The following is a 15,462-nucleotide window of genomic DNA, read 5'->3' as shown; positions in this document are numbered from 1 at the left end:
TTTTCCCTGTGTGATCCCCTGTGTACTGCTCTCTCTCTCCCTTTCTCTGTCTGTTTTTATCTCTTGTCTCTTTCTGTGACCAGGGCTTCCTCCCCTCTGCAGCACCTGAGATCCTTTTCTCCCCCAAATCATGTCTCCACACCTACTATCTTCCAAGATGTGATCTCTTCTCTCCCTCTAGTTGTGCAGTTCATTCTGTCAGTCCTCAGATCAATTTATTGGATGTTCAGAGTGACTGAATATTTACCTAGCTGTGTTCAACAGATGAGGCAAAGGATAGGGTCCTCCTCCTACTCTGCCATCTTAACTCTCCCTTTTGAGTATATTTTGATATGTTGCTAATCATTTTGATAACATGTGTCAGGATAAATGAAAGAGGGCAGTGGTGGGTGTTGGTTAGTAGATATAAATCTAAAAGTAATTGGAAAAACATAAACTAAATCGATGGGGGCCTAGATATCCCAAAGGAAAAAGTCAAGTAATGGTTGGAATGGAGTCATTGGAAATCTGTAAAAAGTCATGATAGCAAATAAAAAAGAGGCTCAAATAAAATAAAATCCAGAAATGCCAGATTAGAATGGTCAGTAAAATAAGCAATTAAAAAATATACAAGAATAAGCCTAAACATATCTACATTTTTCCACCTAATTGTGGAAATACTCAGGGAATCTCATCATGCTTAGTTGAATTAGTTATACAAACTATACTGAATTAGGAAATTCCTAAAGATAAGAATGCAATGTAAGTCAGAAAGAAAGCAACCTTAAAACTCTAATACCAAGGAAGTATAATTGTGACTGGATGTAATGACCACAAGGTCATTTATTTATTCTTAAATTCATAGTTTTGCCCACAGTTCAATCTCACTAACTTGTGTTAATGGGGAGATGCGACCATCTTTTTCTTTTTCTTTTTTTTTAAAAGATTTTATTTATTTATTTGAGAGAGAGAGAATGAGAGACAGAGAGCAGGAGAGGGAGGAGGGTCAGAGGGAGAAGCAGACTCCCCGCTGAGCAGGGAGCCCGATGCGGGACTCGATCCCGGGACTCCAGGATCATGACCTGAGCCGAAAGCAGTCGCTTAACCAACTGAGCCACCCAGGCGCCCCATTTTTTTCTTAATTTTTAAGTTAATTCGGCAAAATATGTGTGGGAGGAAAAGGGGTTAGCAAGATTTTCTGTATAATTGCAATAATATATTTATACAGATTATATGGAACTTTTTGTTTCAAAGCAGTTTTATATCTATATCTCATGATTTCATGCTGTGAAAATCAAATGTGAAGGGTGATTATTTACTTATTTTAAGAATGGAGATTGTTTTTCTCTCAGAGGAGAGGTGCCTCCTTCATATCCCCTGTAAAATCTACCCTAGTTTCCAATTGGAGTTTGATCCCTATCCTGGCCCTGTGCCCTAGTGTGGACACAACTCTATACCTATCTTTTTGACTGAAGAATAGAAACAGGTTTTAGCAGTTCAGCCACTAAGTGACAGTATGATCTTCATTCTCATCTGTGTGAATATCAGTTTTGTCCATCTAAAAAATGGTCATTTAACATGATGTGATGAGCACAGGTTGTTATACACAACTGATGAGTTATTGAACACTACATCTGAAACTAATGATGTACTATATGTTGGCTAATTGAATTTAAAGAAAAAAGAAAAAAAACAAAAAAAGACAAAAAACAAAAAATAATTAAAATGATCATTTAGTTGACGACACCTCGGTAATGCTGTAAACTCCTGAGTGTGCAATGGGGGAAGCCAACCTTGGAGAGCTGAGCATGTAGGGGAAAAAAGATAATTTAAGAAGTTTCAGCTGAAATATACTGCTACTATAAGTACAAATTAGAATTTGTTTTTCTTCTTATCTATGAAATGAAGGAGTAGGGTATGGACAATGTTATGATGACCAAACTAACCAGCACATTTTCATTCACCTCTTATTGTGGCTAAGTTCTCTTTTCTGTGGAGTCAGTGCTATCTAGCTAGCCATTTGGTGCAGACAGAATTACTGGTAACAGAAATAAATAGGAATAAGGTGTTTTCAAAAAATATATATATTAAAGATGTCAATAGTAACAGCCTCACAATCCAAATGCTTAGTAGATATTCACTTGCATTGAATGTTTAATTTTTAGTGACATAATTAAATTTATTTAGTACAGTGACAAAAAACTATCTCATATATGCTATATGAGTATAAAATGGACTGGATAAAGCTAGAGATAAATATAATTATTTTCTAGCACTACAATCCTCAGTGATCCTAATTGTATATATGTGATAGCTTCTAATTCAATTAAGATCAGCTATATTCCACATTAGCATGTCTGTTAAAATCCATGCATTGTACGAGAAAAAAAAAGCATTAACTTAGTAATATCAATTTAACTAGTTTTAGCTTATTTAACATTGACACCAAAAGTGTTATAGAGGAAGAATCTTTGGATAATTTTGTTCCTTACATAATTCCCCAGAACTGTAAAGACTTCTTGCAACCTTCTGCTCTTTCCTTTGCACTCTCAGTGACAGCCAAAATTCATCATAAGTTCATCTTTACATGTGCATTCAGAGGGCATCATTTATTACTGTTGTTTGAAAGTCAACTTTACAGACTCTCCAAAAAGAAATCACTTGTCCCTACCTAGCCACAGTCTCTCATTTGACAACTTGGAAAGTCACAATTCACTGTAAATGTCCAAGTGTTCTACCAGAAAAGAAGGTTGTAAAGGCTTCACCATTGATCTTATTCCATCTTGAACTGATTTTTTACTGGTGTATACGTATGGTGTTTTTTTTTTTTTAAGATTTATTTATTTATTTGAGTGAGAGAGAGTGTGTGTGAGTGGGGAGAGGGGCAGATGGAGAGTATTTTCAAGCAGACTCCCCCCTGAGCATGGAGCCAGTTGTGGGCCTCAGTCCTACAATCCATAAGATCATGACCCGAGCCAAAGCCCAGTACTTAACTAAGTGAGCCACCCAGGTGCCCCTGTATGGTTGTTTTCATCTTTTATAGCCGAATGGTCAAAAGAGCAGACTAGAATGATGTTCAGTATAACTCAAGACTACAATGATGGTCAATATAAATCAAGACTGCTCAGTCTTGATTTGAGCTTATTAAGGATAAATAACATCATTGTGGGTAGAAATATTTTGGGTATCCAGTGTTTATCTTTTCTGGCTTAGGAATGACATTGCACAAATTACAAATCAGCTACTTTTCTGGATTTTGGTTTGTCTTATTTGAAAATACAAGATTTCTATCTCATAAAGAAATAACTGTTCCAAACTAGTTTTGTACACTCTGGGAATCTGGACACATCATTTACTCCTATCCCATCAGTATTGCCTTAAAAGAAGTCTCGCCCTACACACTCATGTAACACAACCTACTGTTAAATAATTTGCTTCTTAGAACCAAATGGAGTATCAAAAGGTTATTGTGTCCATTTTTCCCCTTATTATATTTTAAAAAATATTTCAACTATACAAAATACGTAATATATATGTAAATTATAAAGTATAATAATATAAATGTCAGTGAACCCACCATGCAACTCAAGAACTAAAACATTATCAAAAACTTGCATCTATTTTTGTGCCCATCCATTTTCCTATACTTCTGCCTCCCCACCAAAGGTAAATACTCCCCCAAATTTTGTGTTTAACTTGTCTTTTTACACTGCTTATTTGAAAAGAAATATTTATTTTTAGAAACAACTTATATAAAAATTATGTAATAACATATTTATAGAAAAACTGCCTATAAATCAACATTGTATATATTGTATCTTAGTCCCTGAATTCTATTATAAACCCAGGCCCATTAAAAACTTAAAATGTGCAGTAAATTCTTTTAAAAGACACATCTCAATTAAAAAAAAATTCTGATGAAAATATTAATCTGCTCTGATTTTCTTTAGAATTATATTACTGCATACATTAAATAGTATGATGAACTCATGTGCTAATACATTTAATATTTTCAGACCAGCTAAGCAGATTATTAATTTCTAAAACAGTCCTTAGAAATTGTAGCACATTATTCTTTTGATATCACAGTCATCGCCTTACAAAATTTATAACCTAAAACTTCTTTCTGATGCCTTGTCATTGTCACACTCCATATGTTGGTTAATGGATTCATTTGAGGGGAATTGTGGATAAAATGGCAGTGATTTAGCTAAGGAATATTACAATGGAATATAATACAACCATAAAAAGAATGAGATCTTGCCATTTGTGGCAACATGGGTGAACCTAGAGGTTCAAATGTTGATTTGAACCTAAGCATAACCTATTATGCTAAGTGAAATAAGTCAGACTGAGAAAAACAAATACCATATGATTTCACTCATATGTAGAATCTAAAAAAACAACAACAACAACAACAACAAATGAATAAACAAAAAGCAGAATCAGACCTGTAAAAAAAACTAATGGTTGTGGGAGGGGTGGGCAAAATGTGTGAAGGAGAAAGAGAGATAGAGGCTTCTAGTAATGGAATAAATAAATCATGGGAATAAAAGGCACAGCATAAGGAAAAAAAGAACAACCTTTGCTAAAATTTTCTAAAGTCTTAAAAAAACATTGGTGCTTTGTAAACACACCATAATGTGTTTCTAATTGTTTATCAACTGAAGCTATTTAAACTGGAGCATCATACTCTCCTACTGGGGAAATTAAAGGAATTCTGAACTCTTTTTTTTAAGATTTTATTTATTTATCTGAGGGGGGGAGGAGCAGAGGGAGAAGAACAAGCAGACTCTGCCAAGTGTGGAGCGCAACACAGGGCCCAATCCCATGACCCTGAGATCACGACCTGAGCCAAAACCAAGAGTCAGATGCTAAACCAACTGAGCCACTCAGGAGCCTCTTGAACTCTTTTGTAAATTGAAGATTCAGTATTTGATTTATTTATTCTTAAATTCATAGTTTTGCCCACAGTTCAATCTCACTAACTTGTGTTAATGGGGAGATAGTAAGTCTGAAATATAGACCACAGTGACCAACAGAACTTTCTGTAATGATGAAAATTATTTTCCATGCTGTCCAATATGATAACCACTATTCACATGTGACTAATATAACACTTGAAATGTGGCTAGTGTGATTGAGGAATTTAATTATTAATTTTATTTATTTAAATAATTTAAATAGCAACATTTGGCTAATGGCTACCATTTTGGGCAGCTCAGATAGAAACCATCAAAAGGTTAATTTGGTGATATTCAAGAAATAAGGATATAACCGTAAAGAGTTATCCTACTAGACACGTTTGCCTGAGTTGATAAGCATTTATAATTTGTATACTGTTTTGACATAAATAATTTTAGGCTAGTTTCTTATGTGAGTGAAACAAATCAAAATTGAGGAAGTGTTTATTTTCTTGATACATCCTTTTTTGTAATGTGGGGAGAAATCCATCACCCTACACTCTATTAGTACAGTTACATATTCTAAATCTTTTTTTAAATCTATTAGTACAGATTTATTGTTTTCTCACAAGGACTAACAATAGAGAGGCACACAGTGATATGATTTTTTATTAAACACAAGAAATAATAAGAATAATTTCAATGACAAAATAGAGGAAAAACTATCAATCAAAATACCAGACATCAAAATATTTATTTCCTATGATAGCATCTTAACTAAATACCTGGTATAGCCATTTCTGTGTTTAGGAAAAGGGATCTTAGAATTAAGTTAATCAGTGCCTAAACATTTTTTGTGGTTAATTTTTTACTGAGTTGTCATTTTCATTTAGGAAGCATAATAATAATGACCTTAATATGAATATGTAAATTTCATCCATGAAAATATTGGTTTTGCCAGTCTCTAAAGATCCATTAGAGCTCGTTTGTAAAGCAGGCCCTACCTTTTCATTGAAAACTCTCAAAACGAATGCTATTTGCAGACTGTATTCCTAAAATTAAAAGAGAAGCTTCTTTTCTTTGGTTCTTGGCTTCTAATCATGTAAAAAAGAAAACATTGCCATTCTGTCCTAAACACTGGACCAGAATTAAGGAAAAATAGGCTTTAAATCCTCAGTGTACCGAGGTTGTAAACAGTAGCCTGACATCAACTGAAAACAAGGAAATAGGGTGTAGGGTGGATTATTCCTAAAGTATAGCATGTGCAGTAGCCCTGTGTGATGTGGACATTAAAAGACCATTTTAAACAACTTTACCAAACAACTAACTCAGTTTTCAGAAGTGAAAAGTGAATTCTCAAGTTTTAGAAAGTACAAGAGCTTTGGGAAGTGTGTATTTGTCATTATGGTTAATTTGCACATACCTCGCTGAAGAAAAGGCCAGGGGAGATAGGCTGAGAACACAGCTGTACAGACAGCTCAACTAATTGCCTCTCCATCCTCAACCCCATTTATCTTCATTTCTTCCCAATTATACCAAATTATCAATAGTCTCTGTTGTATCAGAGTCTTAATCCCCTTTATTCAGGCAGCATTAGATAGTGGCAGATGAATTCTTGGAGGGAGTCAGAGTAAATAGCCATGAAATGCCACCTCTGGCAGATGGCACTGTTCACAAGAAATGTGACAAAACATTTGGAATTTGTAACTGGGCATTGGTATGTGGATGCAAGCTGTTAATATTTTTTTAAAGATAATCAAGGTGGTACATAGTAAAAGTGTAACGCATATTTTAAAGAAAAAATACAAAGGTGCAGGTGTTCACATCTCAAAAGATTAATACATTTTTAGATAGTATATTCCCACTGAGCACTGTAGCCAGGAAATCCTTTCATGCCATGATATTTTATGATAATAAATGTCCTATTTTCATTTGAAGCAAGGGGCACACATTCTGTATTCAAAGATATAATATCATTTATTTTTCTTTCCTGTCAAATAACTGTGCAATATTTACTGTGTCTATCTCCAAACTGAAAATATGCTTTAAAATTGGAAAACAAAGAGAACATCAAAAAAAAAAAAAAGAACATGTCAATGAGAAAACAGTGTTTTAAAACATTTAACTTCTTTATTTGGGAAAAATAAGACTGAATAAAAGCCATTTTTGCATTATTTACAAAAAATCAGTAATAGAAATCTAAAAAAATTCTTTTCATTTGATCAACAAATTTGTTATTTGCCAAAATAATTACATAACAAGTATATTTTTATGAATTTATTTATTTATTTATTTTTAAAGATTTTATTTATTTATTTGAGAGAGAGAGAATGAGAGAGAGCACATGAGAGGGGGGAGGGTCAGAGGGAGAAGCAGACTCCCCGCCGAGCAGGGAGCCCGATGCGGGACTCGATCCCGGGACTCCAGGATCATGACCTGAGCCGAAGGCAGCCGCTTAACCAACTGAGCCACCCAGGCGCCCCTATTTTTATGAATTTAATCTTCAGAAGCATATGATCTATAGATGTTATTACAAAGATGCAATGGGTGAAATAAACAAAAAATGAATAACAACCTTTAAATGAAATATAAAATAATAAAATAGGCCACTTTAGTATATCTTATTATCAAGCCAAAGATATTTTAACAAGAGCTAGTGGATTTATCTTTGACCTTTTCTATGACACAGCCCTGCTTAGGGGGTGGGTATCTCTGTCATATACACATTAGATGCTGAATTCAATGGAATGACCACAAATTTGATCCCTTTGGTCAGTGACAGAGAAGGCGAAAAGTGGACAAAACTATGAAGCTGCCTGCTTCCATGGCATTCCAAGGTTCCAGATCTCTATGTCCTTTTATCTTTTTCTTCTTAGGCTACTCCTGGGTAACTGTATCTTATATCATAATCTATCTCCTACACTGTCCTAACCAAAGTACATCCCAGAAATATTCCTTCTCATCTCAGTTTCTTCAATAGGTTAAGTTTTGCATATTTACTTTGTAAAATGTATCTAGACTGCATGAAGTAAACATTTATGAATTGAATTAATCAATTGAGCTTGGAAAATAATAATATCTAGCTTTTTCTTCCCAAACATACTCTTGAGGCTCCTTAATTTGAACCCCATATTCCGAGTCTACTTTGTATTGTGCACCATTATGTTGGGCCAGTTTAGGAAATTTGTGTGAAAGCATAGCATAAATTGTTCCCACACTGATGTATCAACAGTTCATCCCACTTTTAGAGTTTGGATTTGTACTGTTTTCTGTTCTACAAGCTGGGAAAAAACATATTATTACTGTTGACAGCTTAATGCAAAAAAATATTATAGACAAATCCAAACATTTAAGATGTCTATAGTATTACAATGTCAATAACTCTGGAGCTACTATAATTTTATAAAACTTTGAAAAATTACTATTAAAATATAACATAAATACTTTGCTTTCAGTGTGAGGCATAGGTGATATTTTTTTCTATATGTATTCATTATGCCAGATTGTCAACTTGGAAACAAAAGTTTATAAATTGGCCAAAAGTACCAGACATCTTTTGCTACCTTTAAAGTCTGCACTACTAGCCGTAAAAAAACTGAGCTGTGTGGCGTGTCAGTGCAGATTTAACCTTTCATCCTTATAGGAATGAGTCTGAGCTTAATAGTGGTTATGTGTTGGGATTTAGTAGGCTGAGAACAATAAGCAGAGAATCCCATTGTAAATATAAATTGAATTATGCAACTGAACAGGCAAAATGGACTCATTTGTTTAAATTTTATTCCTCTTTTCTGAGCATACCATACATACCATGAAGAGACCAATTCAAATAATTAAATAATGTAAAAATTCAATTTTAATTAAAAATTCCAAACATTAAACACTATTATTTTTAAGATCAGTTTTGTACATCCATATATTGCTGAATTTTGAAAATGAGTATTGAAACATAACTAAAAGGTTCTAAAACTTTTTTTAACTATTGCACTGCTCCTGATAAAATAAAACTTATTAAAGACAGCTAAGGATCATCTAGCTCTTATTGCAGAATATATAATCTTGGTCAAGTGAGATCACAGGGGCAAAGCTCATGGACTGACTAGCGAGGAAAATAGCTTGGGTTGAGTTATCTGGCTTTTAAGCTGGTTGTGAAAGCAATTTTGTAAATTCAGAGAGTGTCTTGCGTGATATCCACGTTGTAGTAGTAAGCCTATAGCTTGACTCCTTGGAGGGCATTATTAATTTGGATGTGGAAAACTTTCATTTGTTAGAAGAAATCTGTCCTGCTACTTTCTGGTCCTCCCAGGTTCTGACCTTACCAGGGGCCAAAAAAAAAGAGAAGAGGGAGATAAATCCCATCTGTGAATTTGTCTTATTGGTGCCTTTTCCCCCAGCTGTCTTCCAAGTATTATTTTTACTGTTAAGAAAATTGTTTAAAAAATGTGAAATGTAATGTTTTTACAGCAACAATATGAAATATATTTTATAAGGAATAAAATGGTATATTGTCTCAAAAAAATTTGCCTGATATATATATATTACTATATATATGTATATATAGTAAAAAATTGTAGCTAAATGATTAACATTAGGTATTTTTACACAATATTTTATTTCTTTCTTTGAAAAATGTATTCAAAGGAATAATTTGGAGTCCAACTATCAGACACATTTTTTTTTTTTTTTAACTATCCTGCCTATGGTTCATTGAATGGCCATTTGGAGAGCAAATAAAAAGTCTTTCTCCTTGATCACTTAAAAATTTAGTGGATATCTTAGCTATATTCATCATTATTTTCTTTTAAAAATCTTAGTGGTTTTACCAAGTAAATTTATTTTAATTATTTAATTCATAGTGATTCATTTCTCTTGGTTTCAAAACAGGATATTTCTTTATCTAGGACTCAGTTCATAGACAGTTGAGATCATATGTTTCACACTCAAATCTGTATGTATGTCTGACTCCACTCCATTCATGCTTTATATGATTTTTATGAATTTGTTTCTTTATGATATGGTAAATGTATAATATAAAAAGAATGCAGCTATGAAAAGGATTTTTTTTAAATCTATCTATAGCACTATCTATATAGTTCTCTCTACTTAAGGTATTTTTATTGTATTTTGAATTAGATATATTTTCATAACTTTAAGCTCATGGATTTTAGCATCTTTTTCTGAAGATGAAACAAGTGTTTTAACAGCTATATTGGACGCAGTAATGCTGCCTTATCCACCTGAATGATTTTTTTCAACTGTGGCATTAGGCCTTATATGGGCTATCCTATTTTCTTTCTTTTTTTTTTTTTTTTTGTATATATCTCTTTTATTGGGAATCTGCAGAGTTACAAATCCTTGTGGAAATATTTCATTGAATTTATAAGAAATGTAATTGTTATAGGGAAAAGTTAAGGTTGTTCTACTCTAAAGAGTGAGAACTAGGACCATCATTCCATAAGGACACTTACATGAAATTTCAAGTGATAGGTTATTATAACACATTCTAATTTGTAAAGGGATTCAAGTAGATTTAACAAACCTGAAACATTATAAAATAACTACCCAAGTTCTTTTTTCCATTCAAAATTCTCGTTCTTATAAATAATATTTAAGAATATTCATAATAAACTTGTCTTAAAAATAATTGTGTTTCTGTTGTTAGGTAAATCATAGAGATTTTTTTCCCCTTACTAAACTTACAAGTAAACAAATAAGACTAAGCAAAATGTAGAGCATAAGCTTTTCCAGTTTGATTAATCTAAATGCTCATAAATAGAAGGGCTTAAATTACAAATATCAAAGATATATTGGATCTGAATGAAACTTCCCACAACAGCAATATTCTATGCTATTTTTTTATTATGTTATGTTAATCATCATATATTACTTCATTAGTTTTTGATGTAGTGTTCCATGATTCATTGTTTGTGTATAACACCCAGTGCTCCATTCAGTACGTGCCCTCTTTAATACCCATCACTGGGCTAACACATCCCCCCACCCCCCTCCCCTCTAAAACTCTCAGTTTGTTTCTCAGAGTCCATAGTCTTTCATGATTCATCTCCCCCTCCGATTTCCTCCCTTCATTTTTCCCTTAATACTATCGTCGTCTTCTTTTTTTTTTTTTTAACATATAATGTATTACTTGTTTCAGAGGTACAGGTCTGTGATTTGACAGTCTTACACAACTCACAGTGCTCACCATAGCACATACCCTCCCCAGTGTCTATCACCCAGGCACCCCAACCCTCCCACCCCCCACCACTGAAGCAACCTTCAGTTTGTTTCCTGAGATTAAGAATTCGTCATATCAGTAGGATCATATGATACATGACTTTCTCTGATTGACTTATTTTGCTCAGCATAATACCCTCCAGTTCCATCGAAGTCATTGCAAATGGCAAGATTTCATTCTTTTTGATGGCTGCATATTATTCCATTGTATATATATACCACTTCTTCTTTATCCATTCATCTGTTGTTGGACATCTTGGATCTTTCCATAGTTTGGCTATTGTGGACATTGCTGATAGAAACATCAGGGTACACATACCCCTTCAGATCACTACATTTGTATCTTTGGGGTAGATACCCAGTAGTGCAATTGCTGGGTTGTATGGTAGCTCTATTTTCAACTTTTTGAGGAACCTCCACACTGTTTTCCAGAGTGATTGCACCAGCTTGTATTCCCACCAACAGTGTAGGAGGGTTTCCCATTCTCTGCATCCCCGCCAACATCTGTTGTTTCCTGACTTGTTAATTTTAGCCATTCTGACTGGTGTGAGGTGGTATCTCATTAAGGTTTTGATTGGACTTCCCTGATGCCAAGCGATGTTGAGCACTTTTTCATGTGTCTGTTGGCCATGTTGATGTCTTCTTTGGAAAAATGTCTGTACATGTCTTTTGCCCATTTCTTGATTGGATCATTTGTTCCTTGGGTGTTGAGTTTAATAAGTTCTTTATAGATTTTGGATACTAGCCCTTTATCTGATATGTCATTTGCAAATATCTTTTCCCATTTGTCGGTTGTCTTTTGGTTTTGTTGACTGTTTCTTTTGCTGTGCAAAAGCTTTTTATCTTGATGAAGTCCCAATAGTTCATTTTTGCCCTTGCTTCCCTTGCCTTTGGCAATGTTTCTAGGAAGAAGTTGCTGTGGCTGAGGTCGAAGAGGTTGCTGCCTTTGTTCTCCTTTAGGATTTTGATGGACTCCTGTCTCACATTTAGGTCTTTCAACCATTTGGAGTCTATTTTTGTGTGTGCTGTAAGGAAGTGGTCCAGTTTCATTCTTCTGCAAGTGGCTGTCCAATTTTCCCAGCCCCATTTGTTGAAGAGACTGTCTTTGTTCCATTGGACATTCTTTCCTGCTTTGTCAAAGATTAGTTGACCATAGAGTTGAGGGTCCATTTCTGGGCTCTCTATTCTGTTCCATTGATCTATGTGTCTGTTTTTGTGCCAGTACCATACTGTCTTGATGATTACAGCATTGTATTAGAGCTAAAAGTCCAGAATTGTGATACCACCAGCTTTGCTTTTCTTTTTCAACATTCCTCTGGCTATTCGGGGTCTTTTCTGCTTCCATACAAATTTTAGGATTATTTGTTCCATTTCTTTGAAAAAAGTGGATGGTATTTTCATAGGGATTGCATTGAATGTGTAGATTGCTCTAGGTAGCATTGACATCTTCACAATATTTGTTCTTGCAATCCATGAGCATGGAACGTTTTTCCATTTCTTTGTGTCTTCCTCAATTTCTTTCATGAGTATTTTATAGTTTTCTGAGTACAGATTCTTTGCCTCTTTGGTTAGATTTATTCTTAGGTACCTTATGGTTTTGGGTGCAATTGTAAATGGGATTGACTCCTTAATTTCTCTTTCTTCTGTCTTGTTGTTGGTGAATAAGAATGCCCCTGATTTCTGTGCATTGATTTTATATCCTGCCACTTTACTGAATTCCTGTATGAGTTCTAGCAGTTTTGGGGTGGAGTCTTTGGGGTTTTCCACATAAAGTATCCTATCATCTGCAAAGAGTGAGAGTTTGACTTCTTCATTGCCGATTTGGATGCCTTTGATTTCTTTTTGTTGTCTGATTGCTGTGGCTAGGACTTCTAATACTATGTTGAATAGCAGTGGTGATAGTGGACATCCCTGCCGCATTCCTGACCTTAGGGGGAAAGGTCCCAGTTTTTCCCCATTGGGAATGATATTCGCTGTAGGTTTTTCATAGATGGCTTTTATGATATTGAAGTAGGTACTCTCTATCCCTACACTCTGAAGAGTTTTGATCAAGAAAGGATGCTGTGCTTTGTCAGATGCTTTTTCTGCATCTATTGAGAGGATCATAATACTCTTGTTCTTTTATTAATGTATTGTATCACATTGATTGATTTGAGGATGTTGAACCAACCTTGCAGCCCAGGGTAAATACCACTTGGTCATGGTGAATAATCCTTTTAAGGTACTGTTGGATCCTATTGGTAGTATTTTGGTGAGAATTTTTGCATCCATGTTCATCAAGGATATTGGTCTGTAAGTCTTCTTTTGATGGGGGTCTTTGTCTGGTTTTGGGATCAAGGTAATGGTGGCCTCATAAAACGAGTTTGGAAGTTTTCCTTCCATTTCTATTTTTTGGAACAGTTTCGGAAGAATAGGCATTAATTCTTCTTTAAATGTTGGTAGAATTCCCCTGGGAAGCCATCTGGCCCTGGGCTTTTGTTTGTTGGGAGATTTTTTTTTTTTTTTGGGAGATTTTTGATGACTGCTTCAATTTCCTTCGGGGTTATAGGTCTGTTCAGGTTTTCTATTTCTTCCTGGTTCAGTTTTGGTAGTTGATACATCTCTAGGAATGCATCCATTTCTTCCACATTATCTAATTTGCTGGCATATAGCTGCTCATAATATGTTCTTATAATTGTTTGTATTTCTTTGGTGTTGATTGTGATCTCTCCTCTTTCATTCATGATTTTATTTATTTGAGTCATTTCTCTTTTCTTTTTGATAAGTTTGGCCAGGGGTTTATCAATCTTGTTAATTCTTTCAAAGAACCAGCTGCCAGTTTTGTTGATCTGTTCTACTGTTGTTTTGGTTTCTATTTCATTGATTTCTTCTCTGATCTTTATTATTTCTCTTCTCCTGCTGGGTTTAGGCTTTATTTGCTGTTCTTTCTCCAGCTCCTTTAGGTGTAGAGCTAGGTTGTGTATTTGAGACCTTTCTTGTTTCTTGAGAAAGGCTTGTATTCCTATATACTTACCTCTTAGGAATGCCTTTGCTGCATCCCAAAGATTTTCAACAGTCGTGTTTTCATTTTCATTCATTTCCATGAATTTTTTAAACTCTTTAATTTCCTGGTTGACCCATTCATTCTTTAGTAGGATGCTCTTTAGCCTCCATGTATTTGAGTTCTTTCTGACTTTCCTCTTGTGATTGAGTTCTAGTTTCAAAGCATTGTGGTCTGAAAATATGCAGGGAATGATCCCAGTCTTTTGGTACCGGTTGAGACCTGATTTGTGACCTAGGATGTGATGTATTCTGGAGAATGTCCATGGGCACTAGAGAAGAATGTGTATTCTGTTGCTTTGGGGTGGAATGTTCTGAATATATCTGTGAAGTCCATTTGGTCCGGTGTGTCATTTAAAGTCTTTATTTCCTTGTTGATCTTTTGCTTAGATGATCTGTCCATTTCAGTGAGGGGGCTGTTAAAGTCCCCCACTATTATTGTATTGTTGTCAATGTGTTTCTTTGCTTTTCTTATTAATTGGCTTATATAATTGGCTGCTCCCATGTTAGGGGCATAGATATTTACAATTGTTAGATCTTCTTGTTGGATAGACCCTTTAAGTATGATTTGGTGTCCTCATCTCTTATTATAGTCTTTGGTTTAAAATCTAATTTGTTTGATACAAGGATTGTCACCCCAGCTTTCTTTTGGTGTCCATTAGCATGGTAAATGGTTTTCCACCCCCTCACATTCAAAATGGGGGTGTCTTTGGGTCTAAAATGAGTTTCTTGCAGACAGCATATCCGTGGGTCTTTTTTTTTTTTAATCCAGTCTGATACCCTGTGTCTTTCGGTTGGGGCATTTAGCCCATTTACATTCAGGGTAACTTTGGAAAGATATGAATTTAATGCCATTGTATTGCCTGTAAGGTTAATGTTACTGTGTGTTATCTGGGTTCCTTTCTGGTCTATGTTACTTTTAGGCTCTCTCTTTGCTTAGAGGACCCCTTTCAATGTATTTTGTAGGGCTGGTTTCATGTTTGCAAATTCCTTTAGTTTTTGTTTTTCCTGGAAGCTTTTTCTCTCTCCTTCTATTTTCAATGACAGCCTAGCTGAATATAGTATTCTTGGCTGCATATTTTTCTCATTTAGTGCTCTGAGTATATCATGCCATTCCTTTCTGGCCTGCCAGGTCTCTGTGGATAGGTCTCTTGCCAGTCTAATGTTTCTACCATTGTAGGTTACAGATCTCTTCTCCCTAGCTGCTTTCAGGATTTTCTCTTTGCCTCTGAGACTCGTAAGTTTTACTCTTAGATGTCTGGGTGTTGACCTGTTTTTATTGATTTTGAGGGGGTGTTCTCTGTGCCTC

At 34.8% G+C, this 15,462-nt stretch overlaps 1 protein-coding gene and 1 non-coding gene across 2 annotated transcripts in view; both read left to right on the top strand.

The window, feature by feature from the left end:
• DACH2 (dachshund family transcription factor 2) overlaps positions 1 to 15,462 on the top strand; it is a 990,389-nt gene that overhangs the window by 748,260 nt on the left and 226,667 nt on the right. The gene's annotated exons all lie outside the window — the stretch shown is intronic.
• On the top strand, positions 1,712 to 1,792 carry LOC123323530. The gene has a single exon (XR_006539463.1). It is a non-coding gene; the product is annotated as a small nucleolar RNA SNORD55/SNORD39 (small nucleolar RNA).

The sequence above is a fragment of the Neomonachus schauinslandi genome, chromosome X, assembly GCF_002201575.2.
Source record: "Neomonachus schauinslandi chromosome X, ASM220157v2, whole genome shotgun sequence".
Classification (NCBI taxonomy): Eukaryota; Metazoa; Chordata; class Mammalia; order Carnivora; family Phocidae; genus Neomonachus; species Neomonachus schauinslandi.
This window is presented reverse-complemented; position numbering and strand designations above follow the sequence as displayed.